The sequence below is a fragment of the Carcharodon carcharias genome, chromosome 14 (genome assembly GCF_017639515.1).
Source record: "Carcharodon carcharias isolate sCarCar2 chromosome 14, sCarCar2.pri, whole genome shotgun sequence".
Lineage (NCBI taxonomy): Eukaryota > Metazoa > Chordata > Chondrichthyes > Lamniformes > Lamnidae > Carcharodon > Carcharodon carcharias.
In genome coordinates this window covers 23,430,776-23,450,860 of record NC_054480.1, presented here as the reverse complement: position 1 = coordinate 23,450,860, position 20,085 = coordinate 23,430,776, and the positions used below count along the sequence as shown (strand labels likewise).

General features: G+C 43.4%; 1 protein-coding gene across 1 annotated transcript in view; it reads left to right on the top strand.

Annotated features, from left to right (window-relative positions):
* The window catches only part of lama5 (laminin, alpha 5), a 262,194-nt gene that overhangs the window by 83,617 nt on the left and 158,492 nt on the right, over nt 1-20,085 (top strand). The window lies entirely within an intron of this gene.

Sequence of the window (20,085 nt, the reverse complement as noted above, 5' to 3'; positions counted from 1 at the left end):
ACAACATGGTAATGCCTGATTCTCACTGGGATCTGCATACTTCCTGAAAAGGGCCACTGGATAAAGAGAGGAACTATTTCCTCTGGTGCAGGAGTTCAGAACAAAGTGGGGGCTATAACCTAAAAGTTATTCTGGAGCGACGTCAGGAAGTACTTTCACATTTTCATGACCGTTCATATGAAGAACTCTTTCTCCAAAAACATTGTTGATTCTAGGTCAATTAAAAAATTCAAAATTGAGATTGATAGATTTCTGTTAGAGCAAGAGAACATAGTGGGAATTAAGGGATGTGGAACCAGCACAGATAAATGGAGTTAATGGAGATCAGTCATGTTTAATGGGCTGAATAGCCTACTCCTATTCCTATGAGCAGGAATGAGGAATGAAGAACTCTGGCTAATATTACTGTTCTGTACTTAGCTCAGGGGCATTGAGTCATTGTTATATTCCTTCCCCCACTTTCTGCATTGAAACCATAGGTGAGATATACTAACTCACGACTTGCCAATGTTAAACAGGTCTCTTTACCTTTAACCACCCCCCCCCGCCCTTAAAACATTTCTCCTACCAAAAGCTGTCGCTTGAAATTTAACCAGAGAAAATGAAGCCCAGGAATAAATCAAATTTCTGTTTATGGAATTTCTGGACCTTTAAGAAAGTGGGAGGAGGGGACAGAAGGCAGACCACATCTTGTTAAGCAACAGAGGCAACTGAGGGGAGAAAAATTAGGAAATTGGACAGTGGATTGAGGCAAGTGGGACAGTAATTTGATTAATGGAGCTGACTAGTAGGGGCGGACAAATATTGCTTGTATATTAGCAGATATACAGTCCTTTACCAATGTTAACTTGAACCTTCATTGAACGAAACTATGATACATAAAATCAGAGAAATTGACAGCACAGAAGGAAACCATTCAGCCCATCGTGCCTGTGCTGCCTCTTTGAACAAGCAACTTGAATGAATTATTCACCTCGTCCAGCCACTTCCCCCACCACCACTCCACACACATATACACACACACACACACACACACACACACACACACACACACACACACACACACGCACCCCATCACCACCACAAAACCTTTGTGCTATTCAAACTGTACCACATACATCACTCATTTATTTAGTTACCTTAAAAAGTCATTGCCCAGGGTGGTTTGCATGAAGCAATGTGACTGCTGAATGCTTTACTTGGGGCTATTCTGTGTTGACTGAATAAATCGAATGCCTATTTTATTTCATGGAAGTCGAGGCTTTTTGCCCATCCTTTTGGGGATCAAATTCAGTTTGTTTTTTTTTCCCCCCCATGAGAATAGGAAATCATTAGCCATGCTTACGTTCATTCGAGCGCACAAGAAAATTGAGAGGAAAAAGAGACATGTTGTTAATGTCTCTATTTTCACGAACAAGTCACTCTTTATTTTTCAGTGACATAGTTAGGGTTTGGAGTGTAGATGTGCCGAAAAAGAACAGCAACACTTGCTGTTGACATTTTCGATGCTGTTGTGAGATGTCCGGTACTGTTTGTCTTACCAAGGCTTGAAAACCTCCGAATCATATAGCCACACTGGCAGTAACCCAAAGGAGGCATTAATGCTGATGTACCAGTGGGAGGGAAGATCAAACCCACCATTCAGAGCAAGCTGCATTCTCACCCGTCTTCTATCTGTTCTTGTGGTTTAATGATCATTCTGTCTCGAGTCCAAAATGCCAACGGAACCTTTTCAGTCAGGGAATGGTGACCTTGTTTCATTCAATTACACAAAAACCAATCTTTCAATGGTTTTCCAAATAAACTGTGCAGTTTGTTGCTTAGAAATTTCTAAACCTTATTCGGCAGGAAATCTGGGGCAAATGCCAAACACAGCATCTTAATTATTTGCAGTTGACTTCACTCCCTCTGAAAAGAACCTAATTGTTACACTAACCTCAGGCAAATGTGTTTTAAACTATCCAACACATGGTCACAGTTGAATACACTTTAAGTGATGATGGTGTTAGATCGGGTTTTGTGAATTCGTGTTGGGATTTTCAGTTTAACTTGATCATTGTAAATCTCCGTTTCCAAAATGTGAAGCTGATGCCAAGCCATCAAGAATGATCATGTTAAGCCAGTGCAGTGCTGTACAGAACATTGTAACTTTTTATTCCATTTGTTTTTAAATCAGTGTGGTTGAGTTTTCAAATTCTGAGCAAAAAGTTCCAGCTGTTTGATACAAAATGTTGAAGTCAGTTTTGACTCATTGGTAACACTCTTGACTCTGAGTCTGAAGTTGTGGGTTTTCAAGGGCATTTCTTCCTTAACCATGAGTATTACGAACCTCCTCGCAAATTACGAGTTCAAGGATATTAGGCCAGGGGCATCTAGTCCAGATCATTACAACAAGTTCCATCAATTCCAGGGAAATTCAGGCCACTGTGGGCTTCCTGCAGCTAGTCAAGCACGTAATCTTCAAAGGAACAAAAGTTGTGACCAATTAACACTCCGCAAAGGAATGTGCAAAATGGGACCTGGGAATGCTTGATTGTATTCCGCTTTTCCATCATTTAACTTTCCTTATCTTGATCAGCGCAAAGCCTGCATCCTCAGTGCAGTGAAAACTGGACAACATTTTCTGGGCAGGAGAAAGTGTTGAACTATTTCCATCTTTGTGATGCCAGACATGTCCTGCGAAGAGATGCCAAGAATAAGGTCATCAACTCAGAGGTCCTGAAGTGTGCTAATTCTGTCAGCACATCCTTGTTACTAAGCCAATGGGGTCTCTATGGCTCAGCTATGTTCATCGAATGGATGACAGCTGTATACCCAAAGATTTAGTGAGTTGGTCATTGGGTCACAACCTGGAAGCCCATACCTCCGTAACAAGGACACTTGCAAGAGAGATATGAAGATGGCAGACATTGATACAGCCAACTGGGAGACTGTCATTGTCAGCCATGACCTCTGGAGGCTGACTGTGCAGGGAGGCATTGGAAGAGGTGATGAGAAATGGTAGGTTCAACTGGCTGAGAATAGAGCCCAGAGCAAACAAAGGCCCGCAAATCCTGCACCTGGTCAGCCCACCGTCTTCCTTTGTAGCAATGAGGCAGAAACTGCCATGCCAGATTGGGGCTTCTGAGCCACACCAGGCGATGCTTAACAGAGTTGACCAACTAGGCACAAACCATCATCTCATGAGGTGGAAGGCTGCCAGTATCTTGGTCAGTACAAAAAAAAGTGAAGCATCTTATTCCTTCACCAGCCAAAAAATAACTGCATCCTGATCTTCAAATGCTTCACATTCTTTTGGCTCAACAGAAATACACTCATCAGGATGAAATTACACGGTAAAGTTTCCTCACTTCCTCCTTAGCCTAACCTTGAAATAGAGCCCTTGCTTCACCATGTGACTTTTTTTGTCTTCAACCAGATACATTTCTGATCTCCGTGGATGGGATGACCATTATTGCAATATTGCTGTGTGAATCTATGAGGAACAAAATGAAACAGGCCATGTGGGGATGCCTACTTTGGTGCAGCAGAACACCAACCAATTTGCTTTTTGCTATGCTAGGTGATTGGGCATTCCACAGGTAGAACAAAGAGAAATATCTACAATGTGATCTTTGACTTTTTGACTGTCTCCCCTATGCCACTCGTGGGTGTTTGGCTCCCGTGATTATGACAGTGCCAAACTTTAAATCAGGAAGTCTGCAGGATCACCATGGATGATTTGCCTCCTCCCTCTTCCCCCTAAGGAACATCTACACTCCACTTGACACCCTAACTTGCCCTCCTAGATTGTCCGGCAGTATCAGGGCTGCTGTTTGATGAGTAAAGAGTGGGAACACTTATTGTGATAACATGCTTTAGTGCACCAATATTTTGTGCCAATAGGCAGAACAGTGGCCAACTACAATCATTTTACCTTGTTGAGTAAAAATGTGCAACAAATTTAAATGTAATTTTTGATTTGACTTTTTCCAAAATAGAAAGGGTTTGCATGTGAACATCTTAATTACCAATATCGAGAAAAAGTTAAATGCAGGAGCTTGTTGTCATTATAGGTTATTTGCCAAAATATCTGAGTCTGTCAGTTATTGTTATGATAGAATTTGTCCTTTGAGTAGGACAGTTTTTAAGTAGAAATATTTTGGCACATCTACACAGTTTTGACTAAAGCTACTAAGCTACTTGATCATTGGTGTCATGTGGGGGAAAGAAAGTTATTGCTGATGGAGTGCCACAAGGAAGACATGGTCCAGATTAAAGACTTAACTACATGCTTGTTGGTTAGTGAACCAATTCAGAAACTGAATTCCTGCTCTGTGTTGTTTAGACAACAATGAATATCATTTGCATTGATAAATCTATGTATTAATCGCTGGATTACATTCTGGTCGTTCGTTCTGTGCCACAAAAATCTCCAAGTGAAAGTGATCTCACGGCTTAGATAATGTTGTTCAGTAAAATATTTACATTGTGGCTTGTGATGGAGACATGTAATTGCTGACATCCAGAACACAAGTGTCCTGTCTGAGAAATACATGCTCTCAGACTTTGTTAGACAAAAACTTTCAGGTTAATGTGGCTAATCAAAGTTGTAAACGATTAGGTTAAGGTTAAACAAATATTAGCTGTGTAAGATTATTGCTCATGGATTGTGCTCCTCATAGCTTTTTGAGGCATAGAAACCCACAGAGAAAGATGAGCTAAAGTTGTTGAATAAAGTTGGTGATCGGCAGCTGAAACTTTGTCAGTTGATTCATTGCGGATAATATTTTTCAAGATCCCACGAGCTAGGAAATGAAAGATGAAAGGGGTTTCTGAACAAATAAAAGATTGCATTGCTGATTTCTGTAAGAGAGCTAAGTTCTCAACCCATCTGTGGTTAAGAAGTAACAACGGGCCTGTGCCCGTTTCTCAGGCATTAAGCAAGAACATTTAAGCCTCCAATATGGCGGACAGTAAGTGTACCCTGATTACATGCTGTAAGTTCGTTGTCCATTCTATTGGTCTAGGTAACAAAATAGTTGCATGGGCCGCATTTGAAACAGGCGTTTCCTCCTTTGCAAATGCAAACATGGACAGAATACCTCTTTGCACCTTTGCAAGGCTAGGTTGCTTCCAGTGTATGCAACTTGCCGGTCTCATTTAATTGAGATCCGAGGCCCAATATTGGGTGTATCTATGGTCTACTGGCTCAAGCATCGCTTTGTGCCACGATGTCCAGTGATCCTGCTTTGTGCTGCTGTTTAGGTGTCGGTGTCTCTGGAGACGCTTTGAGGCATTTTGGCTCGTCCACAGGAAGTGACTGTGTCTCCTTGACCTCACAACAATTCCTCTCCAGGATCAAGTGAGATAAATAATACCATTAAGGTTTTGTGAAGAAATCATTCAGAGGAAGTATCAACATGTTTGACTGTTTATAGCTCGCTTAAAAGGTAACACGTGCCTACTGTCAGTGGTTTAACACAATGGCACCTTTGATGCTAGCCTAGCAAGCTGTTCAGGAATCACATAGCTGGCAGCACACATGTGACACTGAGAATTTACTGTGTTAGCAATAATCAGAGTACTTCTGTTGCCGGATCCTGCAACAAGGTGGCTACAACAAAATGAACTGTAAAATGCTGCAAATCATATTGCATTTAAATCAGGTTGTTGTCTTTGCCACTCGAACTAAGCATGTTACAAGTTGTAAATACATGCTGCGCATCTAAAGCCAGGTACAGCACAAGCAGTGTGCAGAATAAAACTCCTAAACTCTGCGCGTTAACTCCAGCCCTCTGAAAAACACCCACTTCTCCAACGAGAAAGTTTTTATATTTCTTTCACAAGTCACGTGTGGTATTTTGAGTTAGATTTTCTCATCCTTTTTAATACTTTTAAAATATTCGTTCATGTGATGTGGGTGTTGCTGGCAGGGTCAGCATTTGTTGCCCATCCCTACTTACCCTTTAATTGAATGCTTGCTAGGCCATTTCAGAGGGCAGTTAAGAATCAACCACATTGCTGTGGGAATGTGGATCTGGAGTCACATGTAGGCCAGACCAGGTAAAGGTGGCAGATTTCTTTCCCTCAAGGACATTAGTGAACAAGATGGGCTCTTAGTACAATTGATGATAGTTTCATGGTCACCATCACTGAGACTAGCTTTATATTACAGATTTATTAACTGAATTCAAACTCCACCAGGTGCCATGATGGGATTTGAACCCATGTCCCCAGAGCATTAGGGCCTCTGGATTACTGATCAGTGTCATTACCATTACACTACCATCACCTACTAAATCATGTGCAGTTCAAACTGTGGACTCGACCAAAGCAAATGAATTGACAAAGTAGTTTATTTTTTTTTTAAATCATCTCATCAGTGTAGGATAGATTCCAGAGGTATAAGTATAGCTTGTTGGTCAATCGCATCATCTAGGCTTCAGTCCAGAAATCTTTATGCAGAAGTTCAACTTGGCTTTTTGGGATTTTAAAAAAAAAACTCTTGCACAATATCAAGATACACACTATAGAAAGGATTTGTTTTTAAATCTAAAATTCAGAGCATGCAACACAGAGCCATTCATGTGATGGCATACAGGCCACCCGGTGCTGAGACTGCTGTGCTGCAGTTCCCAGGGGTGGGCAGTTATCCTTTAAAGGGACTGCATTCCCGACCAGCAACTAATTAGTTGCCTGACCCCTAAAAAAAATGTAGTGGGTGGGGGGGGTCATCCTGCAAACGGCCAAGGGGGGGGGGTCCATCTATGGTTTTCTGGCTACAACAATATAACTCAGTACACAATGTGCCTTGATTCTGCTACCAGGTGAGCAACTCCCGAAGAGGCACAGAACAAGACTCTGCCAATTTTGGCAGTAACTAACCTTGAGGCAAACGAAATGTTTTTTTTTAAATGACATGATTAGTGAAAAAGTGGCACTGAAAGATGGTGTCCATCCAGTCGGGTGACCATACGACACACTCTGGTCAATGTTTGATATGCTTTCTCACATCAAGTAGGGAAGAGACTTCCAGCAGATGTGGCCATCAGACCGAGTGCACAAGATGGATAAACCTATCTGTGGTAGAGTAAGGGTTAGTTTAATTTGGTAAATAAATCAGTAGAGACTTGAGTAACGAAGCTGTAACAAACAAGATAAAGCTCACAGCGCTTTCTTAAAAAGCAGGCTTTTATTTTCTCGCTGGTATAGCTGATCTAGCATTTAAATAACTCAATCCTTACCTTGTCTCTAGCCTTTATGGTTTCTTTGAAAAAGCCTGTGAATGCCTTAAAAGCAGATGTTTGAGCCTTTCAAAGATATATGGTGGCTGATTTCTACAGGAGCACTTTCATCTTGCATGAATCAATCCACTTAAAATGCTTTAAACTTGAAGGTAATTTTTAATAGATTTGATGTACTGGTGATTTTATAATCAACTCATTCATAGGTATCAAAAAACAGGTTCTTTACGTTGAGAATTTCTGTTTATGTATGGTTGCCACTGAATATTTTTTAATAAATGGGAAGGCAATGTTAGAACCCAGCAAATGGCCTCAAACTCACAAACCAGATTTCAGCATTGAGACCTGAGCAAGGAGTTTTTCTTCATGGCTAATTACAAGGTAATGTGCATCCCTGCTTAACTATAGATTTATCACTACTCCCTTCTAATTACGTGGTGCCTGTTAAACCCAGGTGTACATGCCTTGTAGTCAAATAGCAGCTGCACTTTTGTCACCTTGCTCTTAGGGTTGCATGGATCCCAAAGCACTGACAGGTACCTTGTGCTCAGTTGCAGGCAAAAGTGACCCTGAAGTAACCTTATAAATCCCCTGTCTGCCACTTGGTTCAACAGTTGGAGCATTAGAAGCTATAAACCATACTGCTGCCAGGTTTGACATCAATATATCAAGTTCACTTGGATTTGGGCTTGAAAAGGACATGATTCAATTGATATTGCAATTAATTTTTCCAAACTCTTTAGTCAATTATGTCAAACTCTTCATCAAAGAAATCTTCGACACAGTGCCCTATTGGAAATTCCCTCTTAAAATCATGTTGCTTTCCCTGCTCCAGGGATTTTGCTTGATGGTGACTCAACATCTGACCTAGACATTAAGTGCCTATCATGGTTCGCAGGATGACTGAGTTAGTTCACAAACAAAACCATCTGGAACAGCTGCCCCTGCTGTCTAAGGCGGGTGCAATCCCAGCTTTGCAGTAGGACATCTGACCTCTCCAAATGCAGCTGGAGGTTGAATAAGTCATAAAAAGCACATTAGAAACACATGTTCAAGTAGGAGAATAAAGAAGACAGTTACAGTATTCTATAATCTCCTTCACCTCCTGCAGAATAAATTGTTGGCTTGTCTGAATACAAAGGAACAATTGGCTTCCTGATGGAACTGTACCTTGGTTTACTTCTGTAGCAATGAATAGGGATGCCTGTTGGTGCTTTCTTGTACAAGTGCAATTTAGTTATCTATAGTTCTCCTCTAGTCAGAACTATTAGGTAGGAAGCTCTGAATTTTCTCCAAATGGGATTTTTCCCTTTTATCTATGACCAAGTTTGTTCCAAAATTAAACAACGCTTGCCACTCATTTGCCCACATTTCCTACATTCCTTTAACTACTGGCTTTCCCTCACATTTCTTACTTATTACAGTTTCTCAAAAACTCCTTTCAGCGAAGTATTTTTGCTCAGATATCTAATTCAATTTCCAGATGCATGGTTCAATGTTGGGTAATGTGGAATTCTTTTTCTGTAATGTTTATCATACACATTCCCACATAAATTGCTAAACTTGCATTTGTCAAACCAGCAATAGATGTTATGCATAGCACAAATTACTGACCAATCTCTTGGGTCATTGCTCCCTAGTTGAAGGTTTGTCGTCTTTTCAGTCCTCGTGACCTCTTGATCTCCAGCCAAATTTCTATCCTGTTTGTTACTTCCTGCTCCCTTGAGTATTTACTCAATTAGACATATATTTTGTACAGAGCCTTGCCAGATGCCTTTGAAACTGAGGGATGTAATATTGAGTGCCGTTCTTATCAAGGTACTGGCTTGAGTCCGGTACCTGATCACAGTAGGTGGAATCATCCCAGATTTGCACTAAGTTGGGAAAAAGAACATTTTACTTGCCGGCCGCAATGGCAGCTTTTCACACCGTATCATCCCAATCTCGTCTCATTAAGCATGCATTCCTGGGAACCATGCTGTTTCAATGGCGGGCGGGCTCTCATTTGCCTGCCACACCAGCACCTTTCTGCTTCCTCACACTGGGTGCCATATTTAAAGTGCAGCCATGCACACACCTCTCGGTGCTTCCTGCCCAGGACAGCTGCACAGAAGGCATGGCCCCGAAAGGCAAGAAGACAGTCCCCAATTCAGTGAAGTGTCCCTGTAACACCTTTTGTGCACCCCACCATAATGTCCTCTATCTCTGCTCTGGCCACAGGAGGTCCAGCAGACTGCTCCGGTTTGATGGGCGATGGCAGTGATGATCAGTGCCAATGCTGCACATAAGCAGTTGGCCATTCAATACAGAAAAAAGATGAATGATCTCATCCTTGTCACCAGGGTAAGGCAACCAACTCATCACTCTAAACTCCCATCAAACTTTAATTGACTTCTCACTCACTGCCAGCTCAAGGGATATCACCATTCACTCTCTCTCACACACACCCTCACACCTCCATCTGGCCTCATCTCCTTTGGAGACTGCCTCCTCAGCCCTCACCATCTTGAGACCCCTTGCACAGATTTGTGTCCCCACACACACCCTGGTACACCCCCCCCCTCTTCCAGAGCACAGCCCTCGCCCTGCAGCTTCTTCCCTTGCATGAGGCTACTTCTCCCCCTTCCCCAAGCAAGCCCTAGTCCTGCAGCCTTTGAAAAGCCACCCCCGCCTTATGGCTGGTCTGGTAGGTAGAGACCTGCCCATGAGCCCCCTAAAAGTGATGTGGTGCTGCCTGTGAAGCCTGGTGCTGATGACCACGTGTGCTGCCCAAAGCAAGATAGGCAAACAAACCTTGAAGTGCCGCTTGCCAGGTGCATGTTGCTTATGTGCAGTTGTGAAACACGCCAGCATGCAATTGTGACAATGTGCTCGGAAGATCCAGGGTGGGGGGTTGGTTCCAGTGAGCTGGGCTTATAATGATTTGCAGATGTATTACAATGAGGCTCCTGATGTCAGATGGCAGGAAACACGGCCTGTTATTGACAGGTGGAGCGGATGATAGCAAACTGGTTTCATGACGTCATGAAACTGATTTTTGGTCTTCTCGCCATATTGTCTCCCCATGCCACCAAACGTGCCCGCTGCTAAGTGGCACTGAAAGTTTTGCCCAATGATGCATAGCAGAGAGTTGTACTGCTATCTCCACATTGCTCAATGGGGGAAAAAAAGCCAAGGTGACCAACCACCCTGTATTTTATGGGATTGTCCTATGATTCACCTTTTATCCCACATCCGGTTCCTTGGCTCATCGGGATGCCATTTGTCCTGTATTTCTTGGGCAGTGACTGGGAGACTGCTGGGGGGGGTCTGCTCTTGCTGCTGCCTTTGGTGTTTGCACAAGCGTGCAGGGTGCCATGCACATGCACTGCCATTGGCCCTGAGGTGGAGAGAAGAGGAGGAGTGATAGAGTAAGTGGCAGAGAGCTGAGAAAGATGTTTTTCTTGTCCGAGAGAGAGCAGAGTAACAACCACAGTCAAGAGAAAACATATGGGGAGAATATTACAGCAACAGACGAGCGCACAGGACAGGGGAGAGCAGCTGCAGCTCCTTCAGGATACACTCAGCCTAGGGTTAGTGAGAAGCACTGGAGCTCGCTTTCCCTTCCTGAGAGGCCGCCTCTGCATTGGGCAAGGCAGTGAGAGAATGAGTGTAGAAACGTAGTTCTGCACATTCTACTTAAAATTAATGATCAAGAACTGACAGTGAGCTGTCTCTAACATTGGCATTAGCTGAAGTTACACTGTAGAATTTTCATAGACACAAAGGTAAGACCCCTTCTCAATGACTTATGGTCTTATGGACACAGGATATATAGGTGAACCACAAGTTAAACCCAATTCTTCACAATCAAAAGCATTTGAATGAATTGGCACCAAATTTAGCAAATGTCATTTCCGTCCAAGTAAAATGAGTCAGGTTGCTGATTTAGCCAAGAGTACAGCAACACAACTTGGCATCAGGGGCCTGTAGGTAACATGCAGAACTTCAACCTAAACATCATGAAAGATTTGAGTGGACTGAACTGCTGTTTACATCCACAGTGTTCTCATCTCATGTAAGGATAGATGTTCCACTCTGAGTGCTCTCTGAACAGGGACTGTTCTTATTGGGCATCTACCTGTGCATAGCTGCTCCTATTTGATCATCAGTTATTATTCTTGCAATTCCTGCTCACGCTGCTTGCTTCCTCTGGGAGCTTACAGGAAGGGCGATAGGCTTACCCTGTTCATGATGTTTAGGTTGAAGTTCTGCATGTTACCTACAGGCCCCTGATGCCAAGTTGTGTTGCTGTACTCTTGGCTAAATCAGCAACCTGACTCATTTTACTCGGACGGAAATGACATTTGCTAAATTTGGTGCCAATTCATTCAAATGCTTTTGATTGTGAAGAATTGGGTTTAACTTGTGGTTCACCTATATATCCTGTGTCGATAAGACCATAAGTCATTGAGAAGGGGTCTTACCTTTGTGTCTATGAAAATTCTACAGTGTAACTTCAGCTAATGCCAATGTTAGAGACAGCTCACTGTCAGTTCTTGATCATTAATTTTAAGTAGAAGTTACCCTATTAGAAGAGGAAAATATCACATAAGCTAACAACATAGACTGTATCACAAGATTTGAATAGGAGAGGAATTTGTGAGGTTTAGCATCACCGATTCAGAGGCAGAAATGTAGGAACCAGAAGTAAAGGCCCAGCAGAACCACAGTAATTTGGATCTAATAGTGCCAAGGTGTGCCAGATAAGATTATATCAAATTCTTATATATCCAGTTACATTCCAAATACATGAACCTGATTTCATATCAGGCTGGTCTGTCTCTTGCACAAATGAGAAAAACTTGGAATTTGTACGTGAAACTGTGCAGGAGGTAGTGGGTTGTACACGCTTTGAGCTATAGTTTTTGAAGGCATTCTTTCTTTGTTTATTGGTAACCCCATATAATATAATCCCACAATAACCCTATTTCAGTGTAACTTCCAGGGTTGACATGCTGGGAGCCTCTCTTGCTAACCATGCTGGAGAATCGAGGGCTCAGGGAAGTGCTCTGTTTTCCATAAAAACGGTGGTCACTCTGTCATCAATATTTGTGTGTCATAAGCACCCAGCAAACCAGGGGCATGGGTATTATTGCAAAGACCTGCATTAAGGCTTTGGGAGATGATATTTTTTAAGGCTGTATTTCCCATCCCAAGTTTCCTCACCCCCACATCCCCCAGAGAAACATCACCTCACCTGTGACATCCTTAGTGATCCAGATCCCACTTTCACCCTTCCAAAAGCTGGCAAGCCTCCTTTGACCTGGGAGTTCCAGCCACTATTCTTCCAGTAGTCCAGGGCCAAGGAAGTTCCTGGCCTGGGAGCCTCTCTTCTCAGCTACACTCCTTCTATCTTAAGGGACCATTTTAGGGGACAAGAGATTCAGCAAACAATGGCCTGCAGAAACTAGGAGCAGTCTGCTTATCCCCAGCCTAGACTAATTCACATAAACTTTACTGCTCTACTCTTGCCCAACTACCAGGTGGAACTATATAGAACAAACCGGTTGTAAAATTGAGCTGGTGCATATGTAACGGAAAACTAAAGATTATCTGCAAAAAGGCAGAAGCAGGCTGTAAATGGCAGCACAGCTAGCTGGTCCATTTCACCAATCAGTGCCTTCAGAAGGAGCTGGAGAGTTTCATTGAGAAAGACCTTTGATGCTTCCTGTATTTTTATAGTCTTCAAACTCAATCTCACCAGAATAACATATCTGATTTTAAAAGGCAGGCAAATATCTTGCAATTGTAAGAGAACAATGTCAAATGGTTGTGATTTCTTTTAATTTCTGTGAATATTTAAATTGTGCATTCCCTCCCGCTATATTTACTCAGGATGTTGGCTTTTGTTGAGTATGATAACAAGTGCCAACAACTTCCCACCAACAGCTTCCCACCACCATCACCCCCCCCCGCCACCCCCCCCAATCCCTCCCCCACTGTTACTTCAGGCAAGTAGTCATTAATCACATGAATCCAGACATGGAGGAATTGATATTTTTGTTTTCAAGCAGATGTCAGTTCTAATTAAGTTTGCACTACATGTTCTACCTGAATCTCAAGTAACTTTTCTGGGCTAAGCTTGTCTGTATGAGAGTTCGCAACTCCAAGTAAAACACCATTGGTAGGAGAGGCAGAATTGTGCGCAAGTCAAATTTGAGATGATGGGGAAAGTGAAAGCGGGTGTCAGAAGGAGGCAGATAAAATTTGAGAACACATCTGGAGAGCATTAGAAGCATCTCAACCTATCAACAGCCTTTCCTAAGGCTGAAGGCACACAAGCAAGACATGGCAGGCTAAGATGGGGACTTTTTTTAAATAGGTGTTAAGCCGAAGCACCGCACCATGGACCAGCCCTGTAGCATGTCTACAAGCAAATGAAGTCAGGTTTATGACTTCAGCACTGTCCCTGCATGTGTTGTATGACACTGTGTCATCACAAAATGGCATGTCATAGCTTGGCATCTGTGCCACCGTAACACTGACACCTGAGAAGGCAGGTTCCTATGGTCATGCTCTGACAGGTATGTGAGAGTCTCTGAAAAGGGCTGGTGTATCTTCGTAGATACAGCTGTACAGGCTACTTCTGCATGGCTTCTTTCATGAAGTATCACATAAAGTATCTATGTTTTCATGTCGGGTGCCTTTGAAGAACCTTCCAACAAAAACCATTAATCAGGTCTTCATATCTTGAAGTAATGTGACTCTGTTATTGTGGGTTTGTCTCCAGACTCATTGGCTTTTTACTCTAGAAGAGATCTTGCAGAAGGCAATGGTCTTTCATTCAAAACACCTTTATTTACATCACCTAACTATTTACAAAGTTATAGAACATTAAGACATAACTACAGCTACTCTCTGAGGAGTTTCTCCCTCATCTCTGTGAGTGGCATCACTAGAACACAGCCCCTTACACACACAAGCTCAGTAACAATCATTAGAGTTAACCTTTTACTCTATAGCGATCAGTGCTCTACTTGCAGAATCTCCTTTAGGAGTAGGAATTTTGACCAGTTCAGCATCTCTTAAATTAAGACATGTTACCTCTTGCTACCTAGCTGTGAGGCTCTGTGGGACCTGGCAGGAGGAATGCAGCATCTCTCTGGCATCCCGACCTGTCTGGCATCACTATGCAAATACTGTTCTTAGCCTGAACAAACTCTGTGGTGCAATTATAGGAGTTCCAGGCCTAAGTGCCAGCGGTTTAAAAAAAACTGTAAGAAGAGCCTTTTTAGAAGATTGTGAAATATCTGCCTTTCAGAATCTTTGAAAGGCTCTCCTGCTTGCAGCTCTGTCCTACCAGATCAGATTTTATTGGTCATGCTGGTGACTTGGCTTCCAGCAGGCCCATAGGTTTGAAAATGGTTGTGCCATGCCAAAACAATTTGCAAAACTGGTATTAAAGTGGGCATGAATAAGCCCCATTCCATTTTCCAATTACAGCCCCAGAGCAGGGCAGTAAAGAAAAAAACATTATCTGTCTTGACTCGCAACAGTCAACTGGCTTTCCAAACTGGGGGAGCAGGGCAGCAATGATTGATGGCGTCCTTGCGCAATATTCGCATTTGACAAGGGCCTTGCCAATGTGAGGACAAATGATTGACTCTAGGACATGTTGTTTGTATACCTTAGTTGCGCGTCAGGCAGTGCATTCAGGGAAACTAAATTACTGGAGCCCTGAAAGCGATTATTTCATCAAATCTTTTAAGGTGCTTTCTAAAGTTTCTAAAGAATTGAGTTGCACATGCGGGTTGTTGATATTAACTACCTGAGACCCCATGCGTAGTTGAGCTCACTTCAGCATCTAGAAAGTATTCCTGTTTTGTAATTCTGCGAGGAAAATTATTTCCTAATTCGATTTGTAAATTAAGGGGGAAAAGACTCTAATTGGGGTGCTCCCAATCGTCAGCTGTAACTACAGCAGGAGATGGTGTGGAAAGCTTTTTTAAAAAAAATGCCAACTTGAGTTGTTTCCATGGGGATTCTGTGGATATTGCGCTGAAGGTGCACTAGAAGGACACGCATGGAAATTTCACCCATTTGAATTCACACCGATGTCAACTCTCAAGTTATCAAGGTGACAATAAATATTCGAAAGGCCAGTAAAACATGCCCTCCCATACGATCTTAATTTAAGCCTGAATTTCAACTTCATTTAAATGGGGTGATGCTTGACATTTCATACAATTTACACCCTGGAATTTATCATCTTCTGTTTAAAGACTGCTGAGGTGTCTAGTTCAGTCAGGAGATAAACACTCATTCCTGATCTGACCTTGCTTATCAAGGGTGGAATTCTGGAATGCATCATGGTTTGCCAGGAGATAAGTAAGTGTGTTTCGCAGAAACTCCCTTATGGTTTTATCTTGACCAGAAACTTGGATTGGCTATCTGTTTAAAATTTTAGTATGCCTCCAAATGTAATTATCAAATCACAGCTGGAAAATCTTGCAACTACATTAGAAATGGAATTATTTGACCTTCATTTCAAAATCATGTTTCTTACAGTCTTTATTTTGTGAAAAGAGGAGAGTTGGGTCAAATGTAGGAATTAGAAGCAGGAGTAGGCCATTCAGTCCCTCAAGCCTGTTCCACAATTCAATAAGACCATGGCTGAACTGATTGTGGCCTCAACTCCTCACTCTGCCTACCCGCCCCTGATAACTTTTGACTCCCTTGATAGCCAAGAATCTATCTACCTCTGCCTTAAAAATATTAATTGACTCTGCCTCCACCGCTCTCTGGGAAAGAGAGTTCCAATGATTCACAATTCTATGATGGAGCAGAATTGGATGAGGTAGCAAACTTTATTTTAGTTAACGTGTGATTATAGATTTGCCTACTTCCTGGGTAGTTACCAAAATTGAATCTTTGGCAACCAGAATGAAGCATGGAAGGTAGAGAAGTCAGTAACATGTTTGTCCAACCAGAAGTGAGTATGGATCAATTCCTAGACATACCCAAAGTGCCAGCCATTGATAAGTTGAAGCAAGTGGTTCAAAAGTGATGACAATGGAGCAGTTAGGAATGAAAGAACCCAGCATGGTGAGTATTTATTGGGTTGCAAACACTGGTGGCGTAGTGGTATTGTTGCTGGACTAGTAATCCAGAGACCCAGGGTAATGCTCTGGGGACCTAGGTTCAAGTCTGGCCATGGCAGATGGTGGAATTTAAATTCAATAAAAATCTGGAATTAACCATTGTTGTAAAAATCTTTCTGGTTCACTAATATCCTTTAGGGAAGGAAATCTGCTGTTCTTAGCTGGTCTGGCCTGCATGTGACTCCAGAATGTGACTCTTAAATGCCTCCTGAAATGGCCGAGCAAACCACTCAATTGCATCAAATGGCTACAAAGTCTCAAAAAAGGACTGAAACTGAACAGACCACCAGGCATTGTCCTAGGAACTAGAAACAACAATGGCAAACTCGCCCTGTCGACCCTGCAAACTCTTCCTTACTAACATCTGGGGGCTTGTGCTAATATTGAGAGAGCGCTGTCTCTCAGACTAGTCAAGCAACAGCCTGACATAGTCGTCATCACGGAATCATATCTTACAGATAATGTCCCAGGCACCACCATCACCATCCTTGGGTATGTCCTGTCCCACCAGCAGGACAGACCCAGCAAAGATAGCAGCACAGTGGTATACAGTCGGGAAGGAGTTGCCCTGGGAGTCCTCAACATTGAGTCTCATGGCATCAGGTCAAACATGGGCAAGGAAACCGCCTGCTGATTACCACGTACTGCTCTCCCTCAGCTGATGAATCAGTGCTCCTCCATGTTGAACATCACTTGGAGGAAGCACTGAGGGTGGCAAGGGCACAGAATCTCCTCTGGGTGGGGGACTTTAGTGTCCATCACTAAGAGTGGCTCAGTAACTGACTGAGCTGGCTGAGTCCTAGAGACTGGGTCTGCGACAAGTGGTGAGGAAACCAACAAGAGGGAAAAACATACTTGACCCCATCCTAAACAACCTGCCGCAGATGCATCTGTCCATGACCACTGCACAGTGTTGTGGAGACAAAGTTCTGCCTTCACATTGAGGGTACCCTCCATCGTGTTATTTGACACTACCACCTTGCTAAATTGGATAGATTTTGAACAGATCTAGCAACTCAAGACTGGGCACCCAAGAGCAGTGGGCCATCTGCAGCAACAGAATTGTATTCAAAAACAATCTGTAACTTCATGGCCCAGCATATCTCCCACTCTACCATTACCATCACGCCAGAGGATCAACCCTGGTTCAATGAAGAGTGCAGGAGGGCATGTCAGGAGCGGCACCAGGCATACCTAAAAATGAGGTGTCAACCTGGTGAAGCTATAACACAGGACTACTTGCGTGCCAAACAGCATAAACAGCAAGTGATAAAGCTAAGCGGTCCCACAACCAATGGATCAGATTTGAGCTCTGCAGTCCTGCCACATCCAGTCATGAATGGTGGTGGACAATTAAACAACTCACTGGAGGTGGAGGCTTTACAAATATCCCCATCCTCAATGTTGGGGGAGCCCAGCACATCAGCGCAAAAGATAATCTTCAGCCAGAAGTGCCGAGTGGATGATCCATTGCAGCCTCCTCCAGAGGCCCCCAGCATCAAGGCTATGGGCCAAGTGCTGATAAATGGGATTAGATAGGTGGGTCAGGTGTTTCTCACGTGTCGGTGCAGACTCAATGGGCCGAAGGGCCTCTTCTGCACTGCATGATTCTGTGATCACAGATCCCAGTCTTCAGCCAATTTGATTCACTCCACGTGATATCAAGAAACGGCTGAAGGCACTGGATACTCAAAGACTATGGGCCCTGACAATATTCCAGCAATAGTACTGAAGATTTGTGCTCCAAAACCTGCTGCGCTCCTAGCCAAGCTGTTCTGGCACAACACTGGCATCAGTCTGGCTATGTGGAAAATTGCCCAGGTATGTCCTGTCCACAAAAAGCCGGCTAAGTCCAACCCAGCCAATTATCACCCCATCAGCCTACTTTCGATCATCAATAAAGTGATGGAAGAGGTCAACAATACTTTTATGAAGTGGCATTTGCTTAGCAATAACCTGCTCAGTGACACCCAGTTTGTGTTCCACCAGGGCCACTCAGGTCCTGATCTCATTACTGCCTTGGTTCAAACATGGACAAAAGAGCTGAACTCCTGAGGTGAGGTGAGAGTGACTGCCCTTGACATCAAAGCCACATTTGACCGAGTGTGGCATCAAGGAGCCCTAGCAAAACTGGAGTCAATGGGAATCGGGGGGAAAACTCTTCACTGGTTGGAGTCATACCTAGCACAAAGGAAGATGGTTATGGTTTTTGGAGGTCAATCATCCCAGCTCCAGGACATCACTGCAGGAGTTCCTCAGGGTAGTGTCCTCGGCCCGACCTCCTTCAGCTGCTTCATCAATGACCTTCCTTCCATCATCAGGTCAGAAGTGGGGATGTTCGCTGATGATTGCACAATGTTCGGCACCATTCGCGATGACTCATACTGAAGCAGCCCATGTCCAAATGCAGCAAGACCTGGACAATATCCAGGCTTGGGCTGACAAGTGGCAAGCAACATTCATGCCACACAAGTGCCAGGCAATGACCATCTCCAACAGAGAGAGAACCTAACCATCGCTTCTTGACGTTCAGTGGCGTTACTGTCACTGAATACCCCACTATCAACATTCCTGGGGGTTACCATTGACAAGAAACTGAACTGGGCTATAAACACTGGCTACAACAGCAGGTCAGAGACTTGGAATCCTGCAGCGTGTAACTCACATCCTAACTACCCAAAGCCTGTCCACTATCTACAAAGCACAAGTCAAGAGTGTGTTGGAATGCTCCCCACTTGCCTGGATGAGTACAGCTCCCACAACACCCAAGAAGCTTAACACCATCCAGGACAAAGCAGACTACTTGACTGGCAACAAATCCACAAACATTCACTCCTTCCACCCCGATGCACAGTAGCATCAGTGTGGACCATCTACTAGATGCACTGCAGGAATTCACCAAGGCTCCTTAGCTAACTTCAAAACCCATGATCACTACCATCTAGAAGGACAAGGGCAGCAGATAGATGGGAACACCACCACCTGGAAGTTCCCCTCCAAGTCACTCACCATCCTGATTTGGAAATGTATCGCCGTTCCTTCACTGTCAGTGGGTCAAAATCCTGGAACTTCCTTCCTAACAGCACTGTGGGTGTACCTACCCCACATGGACTGCAGCGGTTCAAGAAGGCTACTCAGCACCACCTTCTCAAGGGCAACTAGGGATGGGCAATAAATGCTGGCCTAGCCAGCGAAGCCCACATCCCATAAATTAATTTGAGAACAAGAGATCAACCACATCTTGCAGATTTAAGAATCTAACCTGTTTGAGCAAGAAAATATATCCATAAAAGCTAGCACTCATTTGTACGTTCAAAATCTGGATTTCAAATTGTCTTCAGATTTTAAGTGAGCCAGGCAGCAAACCTGATGCTTACGAAATGGTTAATTTTGACTGCCTTTAATTGCACATTTTCCCAAAACCACCATCTGCTGCTATACTAAATGTGCACAGAACAATTCCACCAACCTCCCTCATAATTTCCTTCACCGTGCTCTGCTTTCATGGAAGAGTCGCAGATGAAGGAGATGTGGATGTAAGGAAGTTTTTTTTTAACTTGGCAAGCATTTACATTTGGCTGCGGTCTAGATTCCAGGGATGCATTAGAAATCATTGTACAGTGCTTGGCTTGTCTCTCACTCATCAAGACAGATACAGAAATGCCAAATTTCAAAGGGAGTAACAATGTATACCACATGAGAAAAAGATGCTGATT